We start from the raw sequence: 14,338 nt of genomic DNA, 5'->3' as shown, positions 1-14,338 counted from the left end.
ACACACACATTCACACAAGCAAGCACACCTCACGTACACATATGAAAGATATCTCGTGGCGCTGCGCCATGCGTTCTGACCGTAGCGACCTGAGTAGCCGACATGTGAATATATATATATATATATATATATATATATATATCCTATCTGCTACTCGGTGTGACGTCTTTACTGTGCATAGCAATCTATCCTTTTCATAATGTTGTTGCTCTTGTAAGTAGGCTGTTTAGGTTTTTATGTTGGTAACATCATGTAGCGCTCTGTATGAAAATCACTGACTGTGCTGTGTGCAGTCTGTTGCTGGTTTGCGTTGTTGGAATTTGCTATTGTAGTGTTGGGCAGTTGGCTGTTAACAGCGTGTAGCGTTGCGCAGTTGGAGGTGAGCCGCCAGCAGTGGTGGATGTGAGAGAGAGATAGGGGAGTTTTGAGAGCGGATGATCTGGACGTGTGTCCATCAGAGAGAGTAAATTTGTAAGACAGGATGTTATGACTTTTGAACACCATTAAGGTAAATACATTGTTTGTTCTTTACCAAAATCTCTCATTTGCTAACTACGCCTATCAGTAGTTAGTGCCTTCAGTAGTTAGAATCCTTTATTTAGCTGGCAGTATTGGCACTCGCTGTATTGCAGTAGTTCGAGTAACGAAGATTTTTGTGACGTAAGTGATTCATGAAAGGTATAGGTTATTGTTAGTCAGGGCCATTCTTTTGTAGGGATTATTGAAAGTCAGATTGCGTTGCGCTAAAAATATTCTGTGTCAATTTAGTGATGATCAGAATAAGTAAATAGAGAAATGTCCGAGTACGTTGAGTTTTGCTCAGGTGTTTGAAAATCAAATAATGTAAGGGGTTTACCAGCACAGTAATTCACTATTTTTTCTATGGGGACGTTTCACTCTTTCAACCTGGAGTTACTGTTGTTAGAAATGCTATATGGATTGTTTCTGGGATGCAAAGAAGTGTTTTTATTTTTGAAACATCACAAAAAATATAACAATAACCACTATTGCCACGCAAGTCTACTGGGCGAAATGGTTAGTACTATTCGTGATCAGAAATCTGTAGTAAAACAAACTCGTTGTCAGCTGTCATCACGACACCGCATCTGCATGATTTTTTTGGGGACTGGAATGTGGAGAGGTATGAAGAACGAACTGCAGAAACATTTACTGTATTCACTCCTCTGTTCACTATTCCATTTACTCTATTGCACCATGCGACTGTCAGCTAAGTCCGCACCTAACGAATACTTTGCTAGGTAAACGTATTTAAATGAAGGTTTTGTGGGAAAGGTATATGAAAATCTTGTATATATTCAGCAACGGAATTTACTCACTGTAGGGCAGCAAAATAACCCACGAAGTACGAAGCAGTGAGGACATAAAATGCAGAACAGCACAAGTAAAGAGGGCATGTTATGCATACGCCTCAATTGGAAAAAGTGGCAATATCGTAACCAATGAGGTTTATCCGAGGTGCGATTATTGCTAGTTGAAAACTTATGTCAATTGGAAGAATAAATTTCTGAAAACGTATGTTTCGAGCATATCATTGTGTGATAGTGAATATTATGGAAAGTGCGAAAACCAGAACAGAAGTACGAACGCCGAAATGACATATATTGAAATAACCGATTGCAGAATTGAAAAGCAGCTACAATCGCTTAATAGTGGCAAGGAGTCAGGGCCAGATGAGAGAGATTCTATAAAGATTATGAGAAAGAATTGCTCCCATTCTAGCAGCAATTTATCGTAGATCGCTTGAGCAACGAAAGGTACCTAACGGTTGGAAAAAAGCGCAGGTCATTCTTGTTTTTAAGAAAGGCCGTAAGACACATCCACACAATTATAGACCTATATCGATGATGTCAATCTGTTGTAGAATTATGAAACCTGTTTTATGGCCAAGAACTATGACGTTTTTGGAAAATGAACATCTCCTCTATAAAAATCAACGTGGATTCCGCAAACAGAGATGCTGCGAAACTCAAATGGCTCTGAGCACTATGGGACTTATCATCTGAGGTCATCAGTTCCCTAGAACTTAGAACTACTTAAACCTAACTAATCTAAAGACATCACACACATCGAACCTTGCGACTGTAGCGGTCGCGCGGTTCCAGACTGAAGCGCCTAGAGCAGCTCGGCCACAACGGGCGGCGCTGCGAAACTCAGTTCGCTCTGTTCCTCCATGAGATGCACAGCGCAGTGGACAACGGCGCTCAAGTTGATGCCATGTGCCTTGATTCCAGTAACGCATTTTTCGGAATCGTTAGCAGAATCGACAGACCGTTGTCATTCTATTTTGTCCCAGACAGGCTTTCTAGATCAAAAACCATTGCTAATATTACTTATTCCATTTGCCTGGCCGACCTCGGCTCCTTGACCGATTCCTGAAGGGTGACACCGAGGCCGCAGGCCACTTGCTGTTGCTTGCTTTTCTGTACGCGATTGTTGGAAATAGCAACAATGAATATAGTTCTGGATCCAGTTGACAATCAGAGGGCTTTTCCCATATTCTTTTATTACAGTAGACAGAGCAGCTGGGTATTGAGTTACCCTATATGAAGGATAGTCCGTTTCCGTAACTCAGTGATCACCAGGTGCTTCTACGCGGAGGACCCGCGATCGATTCCTTGTGCCGCCAGATATTTTTCCTTGGTCGAAGGAGCGGAACGGGGTACACTCTGTATCGTAATACCAGCTGAGGAGCTACGTGAGCATGGAGTAGCGGCTTCAAGGTCAAGAAAGCCGACAACGACCGGGCTTGCTAACCCCACGCCCCTTCGTACCGCATCCGATTAGGACATATGCAGGGGCAGACATGGCGATCGGTAGATCCTGATTGATCCAGCAAGGTCAGAACACGGAGCTGTTTAGTTTAAATTTGCAGAATACACTAGGACATGCAGGTGAGGTTGATTTGCGTGAGAAGTAGAGACACCGCCAATATATTTCAGAATTATTTTTTATTTGTTATGTTTAGATGTATTGAGTCTTCTACCACTATCAAAGGGCACATATTTTTATTGATGTTTTAATTAACCATCAACAGTGATTGTGGAGAAGAACGCACCATTTAACACCTATAGGTCTGTCGCGTATGCCCTGTATTTTTCACAGAAGATCTTCTGCTCACGACTCCCGAGTGCAGTTTGTGTTGCAAGGTTTTGGGCAATTATAGTTCTGTCTTTTGTTTTTAACTGTATTCTGTTGTATTTCCTTCTGACTCGAATAGCTAATAAAAGATCAGCTTTCGTGCTTCCGACAGAAGACAAGTCTTTGGTGACGTAATGTAACTTTGTGAATTGTGTAAAAGTATTTCAAATCGCTTTACGATCCTTTTACCGAAGGTATACGATGTAACCATACAGAACACGATTACTATACTGATATATGGGAGCTTGTATTTCCCCCACACTTCGATCGGTTTCGAAATTAGAACCACAGTGAAACTCCGATAAAGCTTTGCGCAGATGTCTTACGCAGTGTCTCTACTACCCTAGTCCAACGCATCACGCCGCACAGACAACGAGTTGCAGACCACCGCAGGGAATTGGCGGAAATCACAAGCGACTGCCTTCTTTGGTATTTGGAAGGTAGATAACACGTTACGACAAACGTTCAAGTGAAACGGTGACTATGTAGAGAAGTAGCTAGAAGGGGTGGCTAAATGTGCGAAACAAAACGTTTTGTGACCGTTAAGTGATTGAAAAAAATGGCCCTCGTATTCATCCCGTTGTACCAGTGACTGCCATAACTTTTCAAAGATTTGGAAGCGTTAATTTTTTTCTTTTTTTTCACGGCTCCGCACAGAACCAATCTATTGGCTCTGTCTGTTCTGGTCACCTAGGCCATTTAGACGTATCTCCCTTTGTCTGTACACTGTACCTCGTAGTTTTGGTGAAACAGGATGAAATGGCAAAAATAGCTCGTAATAGCTTCAACATTGTAAAGTGCATCTAGAGAAGATATAGCACATCCGTACTGTAGACCTCAAAGACGGCTGTTACTAAACCGTCATTTTTCTGACCGGTCGGAACCATCCACTGTCTCTTCCTCTTTTCTGCTGATTCGTTCATATATACGTACTTACTAAACCCAATACAATCGGTAATGTAATATTAATTTTCTTCTACATTTTTTTTCTTAAAACCATCCTTTCAGTAGCAATCTAATTATTTCTGAATATCTTAGCAGACTTTCCACTAACCAATCCCGTATTCTGGTAAGGGTTTCCTCTCTCCGTCTTTCCGATTTGTAATTTGTCTTTGCCTTCATTTTTAATATTCTTATGTGGCACCATATTTCATTAGATTCCACAGCAGAGCCAGCGAGAGATGATTCATGTCAGTTCTAGTGGGGTTAGCGCGGCCACTTCGAGCGTCTCCTTCAACTAATCACGCAGTTCGATTTTGTATACGTCTCTATGCCAATGCCTCAATACTTCAGGGTTCAACAGACGACTATTGTTCCTGCCTGTAATCGTTCACATTTCGTAGATGAAAGCTGAGAACAGAGGTGCCAACAATCACACATAAACTCTTACCGAGTGTACTACAGTTTCTGTTTCTTTTTTTTTCATTTCTAGATATCAGAGATCGTTCACTGCTTTTATTGTATCTCCCCAGTTTTGAAGGAGAGCTAGCAGTGCTTTTCTACTTTCAAATGCACTTCGTGACGTTGCCTATAGCTTTCATTATGTCTTCCAGGTTCGAAGCTTTAGAAACTGTCCGCACTTCTCTCATGCGCCATTCTTAACTTAGCCCATGAGGTGTTAAGTAGCAGCAACCTTAACATGATTATTGTTCGCTTACACTTTATTTCTGTTCCAACTTTTCTTTTCCTCATTCTTCGGCTCTTCGGCGAATGAGTATGACGTTTTACCATTTTTACACTGACTTGATTGATTTTATTACTCTCTTAGGAGTGGGTGGTGTGATACTCTTTTCTAAAAAAATTACTTTTTGTGTAAAATGTTGTGTTAAGATTTGTGACCAAAGAGTCGATATGTTAACGTTTACGTTATCTGTACAATTAAACGATGGTGCGGCCTTCCATTTATTTTTGGTCAACCAGGAGATGCATAACTGTTCGCTTTTGTTTTTTACTTTCTCGCTTTCGTCGAGTAAGCGTCTCGCTCTGTAGCTCTACGTAATTTGTAAAATATTAAGCTAAATTTCAATTAAAATGTGTTTCAGTGTTTCAGTACTTTCTTGCCATACCATTTATCTACCTGTGTATTATCTGTTGGATTTTCCATCCGTTTGTGGGACAGACGCATCATACCGACGTGGCACCTATCCGCCATTGGCGTGAGTTTATTACTAACTCTCAGTGTTTATTTATATCTTGTTGTACCAGTTGGACCTGCAGTCTTTTGGAAAATAAGAACGAGAGTTTTATAGTTACTTGGTATAGAGCGATTACCAGGTAGCGATATTCACTTTAATTTCAAAATTCTAACGGTCCACATCTTTATTTTATTTATTTTATTTTTATTTATTTTATTTACCTTTATTTATATTAAGCTAAATCTCAATTAAAATGTGTTTCAGTGTTTCAGTACTTTCTTGCCATACCACTTAACTGCCAGTGTATTATCTGTTGGATTTTCCGTCCTTTTGTGGGACAGACGCATCATACCGACGTGGCACCGATCCGTCATTGGCGTGAGTTTATTACTAACTCTCAGTGTTTATTTATACCTTGTTGTACCAGTTGGACCTGCAGTCTTTTGGAAAATAAGTACGAGAGTTTTATAACTACTTAGTATAGAGCGATTACCAGGTAGCGATATTCACTTTAATTTCAAAATTCTAACGGTCCACATCTTTATTTGGCGCTGCTCCCAACATCAGTATAGGACAATTACATCGTACATTCAGGTGATTTTTTAATGACCGGATGTGGAAGTCAACTCAAAGGAGAAGGGGAGACAGGTGGGATGCGCAGCTCCAGAGCATAGATTGTTTAATGAAAGTTAATCTACTTTAGGAAAGTCAGTCACTTCTCTGAGCTTTTGCTCACCGCAACATGGGCGGAGAACCATAGAGAAAAAAGTGGAGAAATTTGGATTTTTGTGAAAGCTCATGAGGGCTTTGTTTGCGACTTTCGAGGTACGGGTTTAAAGCACAGTCTCATTCAGTTCCTCTTTCCTGACCACCGTCGACTCCTTTCTCGCTCTTGCCCAATCCGACCCAGCACCTCACCGCAAATGCCCTTAACGTCTACGAGACATTAAATATTCTTCCTTCCTTCCAGCTGCAGTTGGAATAAGGGGTGGTACGAACATAGTGTCCACTCTCTCGGTACGGTTAATTGCCTTACACTAACGTAGATTGTGATGTGGCACTTGATTTTCGCAAAACAAACAATGAAGGAGAGGAGAGCTGTTCTCCATCTGCATCTCGCCAGCGTGGTAGGCTCGCCGCAGAAGCGGCACCCCTTCGAGCGCTGAAGAGCCGGCTGGACCGGTGTTTTAAGGGTTGTTACCTCCACCCTGGCAGCGGCGGCGGTGTTTGCGTTCACCGCGAGGCCAGGGGTGTCAGGTGACTCTGGCACCGTGTCTACACGCAGGGGCTGTTGGGGGCAGGGTGGAGCTTGTCTCTCTCCGAGGGGTGACGGGAAAGGCGAGTTCTCGCCACACCCGCCTATCTCGTGTCCGTCTGAATGGGACGGGCGCGGCTTCCAGAACACCTCTTGACTGGGTCTTCTTTCCAACGTGATTAGCGGTTCTCTGGCGTACAGGATCCACTCAATGGCCACACCAGCCTACTGACTGGCGCCTGCTGGTAGCAGTACCGGAAGCACTCTGAAGGGCCGCATGCTGCTACTATTACTACCGCAGGATGAAGTGCATTCAGGCAAAGTGCACTCCACGTGTTGCTCATTTAAGACAATATTTTTGTTAAGAAACCACCTCCTTACAACGGTAACCATACAATAATTTATAGGGGATTGGGGGAGGGAGGCAAACTTGGGAGTATGGAGTATTTTTAATCTTTGAAAGACGATCCGACGCTATTAAAAACCTGTTTCATGCCGACTTTTAAATCATTTTCTTGAAACAAAAACACCTCACTACACTTCCCTTTCCCTGAGAGGTAGGGGGTGCCCTGCCTCCCCTCCCCCCTTCCCCATCTTGCCAGGGGCATGTCAAAATGCGTCAGCTTCGGCTGTATTTCAGTCATTAGTTCAGCCACTAGAGTATATGCGTCTTTGACTCGTAGCGAAGGCTGACGATCACACTACACTATCTTCGACTGTATGTCAGCGACTAGATTCTCCGTCTCCTAGTGGACCTTTTGCTGAAAAAGGTTGTATGATGAATGTCAACCAAAGGGGTAATAAAATATTTAATTAAATCAGGTGATACTAACGGAATTATATTAGGAAATGAGACACTGAGAGTAGCAGACGAGTTTCGCTATTTGAGCAGTAAAAAGGCAGACGATGGTCGAAGTAGGATATAAAATTCATACAGGCAATAGCAAAAAATGGTTTTCTAGAGAACAGAAATTTCTTAATATCGAACATAAATTTCAGTGTTTGTAAGACTTTTCTGAAGGTATTTTTTCCAGAGTGTAGCCTGGTACGGATGTGAAGCACGGAAGTAGACAGCTCCGACATGAACAAAATAAAAGCTTTTGAAATATGGTGCTATAGGAGACTACTGAAGATTAGATGGGCAGATAGAATATCTGAAGAGGTACTTAATCGAACTGGGGAAAAAAGACATTTACGACACACCTTGACTGAAAAAAAAAAGGATCCACGTTTTGAAGCATCACTGAATCTTAAGTTGCGCAAGGGAGTAGAGTGACAGTTTGGGGGGGGGGGGGGGGGGTCAAAATGGGAGGCAAAATGGACGGGAAAAAGTGTACCAAGCGACCAAGGCTTGATTGCAGGAACCACATTCAAATGGTTGTAGGTTGCAGTAGTCCTACAGTGGCGAAGAAGATTGCACAGAATATACTAATGTGGATAGCTGGATAAAACCAGTCTCCCGGCTGAAGAGCACATCACCAATAAACAATTCCACTTGCTCTTTCGTTTGATTAAAGTCCTTGACATCTGATATTTTTACTGTATAGGGTGTACTCAATAAATTACAATACACATAAATTTCAAAAACGTTAATTCCTTTTTCGATATTTGGGTCCAACGTTCAATTTAAACACACATCAAGGAAAAGAGGTAGTACTATCACCGATTAATCGTGGTTTTCAATTCGTAACTGTGGTACGACATGTTGAAATGTCGATGAATGACTTCCCGACCTGTTCAATTCAGGGTTTTTATCCCTCTTTGGGAGTTGCATTATTTGTCCTATATGGCACCGAAGTATTTGGTAGAAGATGCGTTTTCAACTTATTGCATTTCTTGTGAGATTTGTTAAGATTTCCTTTTCAGAGAATAGAATCAATTTTGGTCTTGGTAGGATTAACAAATAGGCCGATCTTTTGACTGTGGTGAATTAGGTGGTTGGTTATGCATTGATGCCCGATAATGTAGTCGACATATCTGATGTTATTAAGAAGTTTGTCATTTATTGTAGTCTTCTGTCAGCGCACTTTTGAAAAATTGCGTCGGAATGAATGTTGAACAAAGGAGGAAATAGTGCAGTCAACACGAACAGGCTTCATGGTTCAGGCCTTTCTGAAGTTCCTTGACCAATTTAAACATCCATTATCTGATTCCAGTACAGGTGAGTGCAGATCGTCGCAGTCAGTACCGATTAGAAAATGATCTTTCTTAGTTTTTCATGTTTTCCAATTTTTTGTAATCTACAGAAGAGACATAGATATCCACGTTCATATTCTTGCACCGGTGTTCGACACAGTTTCGGAAACCGAACTGATTATGAACTATGAGAAAAATTCAGAGACGTGCTGCTAGGTTTATCACCGGTAATTTCGATCATCTCACGACTGTCATGAAAATGCTCCGTGAGATTAAATGCTAATCCCTGGAGCAAAGAAATCGTTCTTTTCTCGAAACAGTGACGAAAAAATTTATAGAACCGACATCTGTGACAGACTGCAGGACGATTCTACTGACATCGAAGTGCATCTCTCGTAAGACCTATCAGGCTCCAAGCAGAAGCTTATAGAAAGTTTTATCCGCTGGCCCCATTTGCGAGTAGACGGATGTGAGAATGGCTGGTAGTAGTAAAAGTTGCCATTCGTCATGCACCATAATGGCTTGCGAGTGTTTACGTAGAGGCATTCACATTTCTTATGTATCCGCGAGTGTACGATCCTCAAGAAAATTGTATATGATATATCAGAGTAATCAGATGGTTGTTGTCGCATTGAGATGAGTTGAACATTGTTGGCAATAGTATGAACTAAGGCAATAAGAGGGTCAGAACCAAAAGGATATGAGCCTTAACATTTCATTTACATGAACTGGAATACGTCTGAAGAAACACATTTCTCATAACGAGTTTCCGATCTCCATTTGCCATCACACAAGTTTTCTTTCCGAACTACCTTGAGTTTTTCGCGCAGCTCTTCTTCGGTCCAGTAGAACCGAACTTAATACCTTCAGATACATTTGGACTTTAGGGAAGATAAAATAATCTAGACGTGACAAATCTGATGTATTAGATGGATGTAGGACTGTTGAGACATGATTTTCAGTGAGGAACTAACAATTCATTGCTTCTGGCTGAAGCAGAGCGTTGTCGAAAAGTGAAAGAAGAGAAGTGAAGATGTGCGAGTGAACTCGTTGCCTTCCACCAAGTAACCCTTTTAACACTTCCTACTAGAATTCATTAGTAACTGCTCTACTTAGATGCATAAATTCTTTGTGAAAGACGCCACTGCTGCTAAGAAAATGCTCAATATCATCTTCGTGGCAGATATTTTTTAAGTGCAGTTTTTAGGTCATGGTGATGTTTCACGGATCTATTAGAAACACTGACGTTTTAAAAAGTTTAGAGGAAAATTACAGATACTCATTATCAGTAATAATCTTCTACAAAACTTTCTCATCGTGGTGAATAATGTCTGTACTCACAGTGCGAAACACGAACACGTAACAATGAGTTATAGCAAACGTCACACACTTGGACGACGGTGGGTAGACTGCTACCTCTCTAAATTACTGTCCAAAAGGATGCAAGCTATGTATTTGAACAGCCGTTCGATGGCTAGGGTTAACAGTAAGGCTGAGAACTTGTAACGTATTTCAATTTCAGGTAAGCTACTGCTTGGAGTTAGATTTTTATTTCAGCCATTTTTAACCTACTTATTACAATACTTTCTACAAAAATATGTTGATGGTTAGGGGCCACCTTTGATGCTGCCATTGAATACAATGCTGTCCTGTTGTCTGGTGAATTACTTTCTTCTATGTAGAAAAAGAAACACTGTACATTTCACTCTGCTCACACTGATTTCATATGTGCTGTCGTAATAGCGATCGTAGACAACAAAAGAAACATCATTGCACCCACCATTACAAAAACATACATGGCAGAACACTGGACGGAATAAAATACTGAGGGTTCTTTCCTCTCATAGGATGGCAAGGATTCACCAGAAAACTGAACAATATTATTTGGATTCATTAGTAGTTTTTTCAGGAAAATGTTGCATTACTTGATTTAAGTATTACTGAGGTTGTTCGAAATATAAATGAATGCAGTGCATATAAGTGTACTACCAGAGACAGACACGTTGCATAATTAAAGAAATTAAAGAAAACAAATATTTTGACTAGAAACTGAGAAGTGATTAGGAACGCAGTCATGTTGGAACGAAAAAAAGTGTGTTAGTTGTTATTTAAATGTTTAATATAACCGATCCTGAAACTGCCTTATGAAGTGGCCAATGAGCATAGTGGCGTTCTCTGTAGGAAGTCAAACAGTGTGAAAGTTCATTCCCATATCACAGTACTCTACTTGTAAGTAGGCTGTTTAGGTTTCTTTATTGGTAACGCCACATAGCGCTCTGTATGAAAAGTCAATGGCTGTGCTGTGTGCAGTCAGTGGCTGGTTGGCATTGTTGTAATACTCGCCATTGTAGTGTTGGGCAGCGGCAGCTGGAAGCTAACAGCGCGTAGCGTTGCGCAGTTGGAGGTGAGCCGCCAGCAGTGGTGGACGTGGGTAGAGAGATGGCGGAGTTTTGAAATTTGTAAGAATTGGTGTCATGAACTGATATATATATTATGACTATAAAGGTAAATACATTGTTTGTTCTCTATTAAAATCTTTCATTTGCTAACTGTGCCTATCAATAGTTAGTGACTTCCGTAGTTTGAATCTTTTAGTTAGCTGGCAGTAGTGGCGCTCGCTGTATTGCAGTAGTTCGAGTAACGAAGATTTTTGTGAGGTAAGTGATTTGTGAAAGGTATAGGTTAATGTTAGTCAGGGCCATTCTTTTGTAGGGATTTTTGAAAGTCAGATTGCGTTGCGCTAAAAACTATTGTGTGTCAGTTTAAGCACATTCGTGTATAATTGTTCAAAGAGGACGTTTCACATAGACCAGTCTTGTATAATTTTTTAAGGGGACGTTTCATACTGGCTGGGAAGTATTGAACGTGGTGCGGTCTTGCTTGTCCAGAACTGCGGATTGGCTCTCCGAGTCAGCTACAAACGAATCCACACTTTAGCATAAAAAAGGTTTTCAGTTTCATATAATCGTTGACAGAAGTGGTAGGCGTATTAAGAACCACAAAAAATGCTAAGAGTAACTTGAAAGCGAACATTGGTTGTGTAATCAGACGCATCCTCTTGGGCCAGCGACCAACGAAACCTGAATATGATCTCACAAAACAAATAGGCTTAACAATTGGCAGCTGCTAACGTAGACATGCTGTTTGCCTAATATACTATGACTAAAAAGGTGTGTGGCAAAGGAACAACTGTAAAGGGGCGGACTACGGAAAGGGACGTGTCAACATGGTTATCAACTACTGTTGGGCGACCTCAGACCACACAGAGGAACTAGGAACGTCACTGGAGACACAGAATAACGACGGTAGACTGCAGACTCGGATTCGCAAGCTCCTCATCTTCTTCTTGTTTTTGTTCTCTTTGACAGTCATTTCCCGCCAGAACAGGTGAATTCGATATTTAACAGTAGCAACGAAGTTTACAGGATCGCCTACTGATAAGCGAGGTCGGTGCATACAGGAGTCCTATGGATACAGCTGTTTTCAATGGAATAACATTTGATAATTTTTTTCTTGTTGGAGTAGCAAGAGAAATCTTTGAGGTTACACATGCAATACAACGTGCTAAGAGGAACCCTTATTTCTTCTAGATCTCTGTAAAAGGAGCAGAGTGTAACTACAGCAGCGCTATTGGACAACTCACCAACAATAAACAAAAGTATGGATACATCATGTTGAGTTGTATAGCGAGCTCAATTTCATCTTAAGAAGTTCTGCACTTAGGGTAACTCTAAAATGAAAGTATTCACTAACGTGTATTATATATTTATCAATACACCCATTAGTCAAAAAAATATCCGATCGATGAACTAAATATAACTTGGGGGCCCTGATTCCTTTAGTGTGGACTCTAGCTGATTAAAAATAGTTCACGTGTTTGTAATGTGAACGCATGCGGGTAACTTCCAAAAGATAAGTATGTAGATACAGAGATAGCAACTGCGTTTATTACATCATGTGGAAATAAATGAGCCAGATTTCTGGTGAATTTATGGAATCGATAAGTCAGTTACTTGGAATGGAAGAAACGCAAAAAGGTCAGGCAAGAAAAATGACTATTTTTCCTGAAACACTGCCGAAGAACTGGGAAAGAAGTTTCCGAAAGCGTTTGCTTAGATGACAAAATTATTCTGAAGTGAAATCGGACGATAAAAGAACTGATACTGCGGGAAAATATTAAAAATGAAGAATGCCGACAGAATAGGATGTGAAAATTCGGTAGAATCAGTAGGTACGGAATGACATCTATTGAAAGCGTAGGCTTCCGTGGCTGCTGTCGTGTTCAGTAAAAAATTCGACATCGTCTTCAAGTCGCTATGTGGAGCAGTGTTTCGGTCACTTGCAACAGTGGTTGAGATCTGGTCAGTAACACAACGTGATGACCCGGTATCATAATCAAAAGAGTTCTATTGCCGAATTCTGTTGAAATATTTTACCGACTCCACTAATAAATTTGGAAGAGTTTTACTGAAGGTTTCAAAGCAGAACGTGTGTTTGCTCTAAACGAGTCAAAATGCCAATGGCGCGCTAGGTACTGTAGCGAATAAAATCATCGGATAAAGCACTTCCACAACCTAATATCGAATGTAGATGATAAATTATTTTGCCACCGAAGTCAATTTTTTCACGAACAGGTCTAAAAACCAGAGAGTAAAAATATGAAGTGAGACGTGTTTTAAAAACCAGTAACTTGGCCGGTACATCCGTGAGAAAACTTTCAGTGACCGATGTCAACCTGATCTACATAAAGCGTACTTTGTCAAGATCTTACATATCATATTATGATACATTCGAGGCCTGATAGAGCCCAAAGGATGAGAACGAGTAAATCGACTCAGTCATATTCTTAAAAAAACTAAGTGCAGCACAAAACGATACAGGAAAGATAACGAGATTCTTGTTTCAAGTTAAAACAACCTACCGTTCAATCAAAAAACAGTTTAAATGGTTGAATAAAATTTTGTAGCTATATGTCAAGTGCAGACGAACGGAGGAACCATACAATTATTTCTTTATTAGTAAAAATTTAAAATTTAGTAAACAGTCGGTTGGCGAATATCCGGAAATTCAAGAGAGAATGTAAAGAAATGCCGTAATTTTAAAAGAAAGTATCGCACCCCTTGGACGTAAGATGGCGAAATTCTTGTTACGCTTGAACAATAGATTATGCTACAATCAAAGTACTTGTGCGTGAACGGATAACTATCTTCTCGAACACATCTATCATTACTTACCATTGTGCACTGAGTTTGTTTTATGAGGATGAACTAGTCACAAGTGAGAACAGTTATGCAAATGGGTTTACGAAGTTTTCAGATATGTCCTGAACTCAGTGTAAACGCTAGAAAATGTGAGAACCTTTTCTTTTCCTTTGTCAGAAAATTAGTGAGGATAAAGCATAAAGGTCTGGTTGGAACTTCCAACTCGGTGGTGTAATAAAAGCAAGAAGACCTACCAAGTAAAAAAATAAATCTTCCCCTGTTCAGTACCGGAAAAGCATTCACACACTATAATGAATATATGGTACGGAGATTTTGAGTCACTGGTTACTTATCAGTCGAAATAGTGGTTAATATCCGATCGTCAGTTCAAACGCCATATTAAAAATCTTAATCTAACTGAAAGGCGCTATGCTTTTACAGCCGCTAGCCTG

At 40.6% G+C, this 14,338-nt stretch overlaps 1 pseudogene; it reads left to right on the top strand.

Annotated features, from left to right (window-relative positions):
• Window positions 1–1,431: 1,431 nt before the first annotated feature.
• Window positions 1,432–1,543, top strand: LOC126285645 (U4 spliceosomal RNA; annotated as a pseudogene).
• Window positions 1,544–14,338: the final 12,795 nt, after the last annotated feature.

Source organism: Schistocerca gregaria, chromosome 8 (genome assembly GCF_023897955.1).
Source record: "Schistocerca gregaria isolate iqSchGreg1 chromosome 8, iqSchGreg1.2, whole genome shotgun sequence".
NCBI classification, from domain to species: Eukaryota; Metazoa; Arthropoda; class Insecta; order Orthoptera; family Acrididae; genus Schistocerca; species Schistocerca gregaria.
The sequence above is the reverse complement of the archived record's forward strand: the minus strand, read 5'-3'. Positions and strand labels throughout refer to the sequence as shown.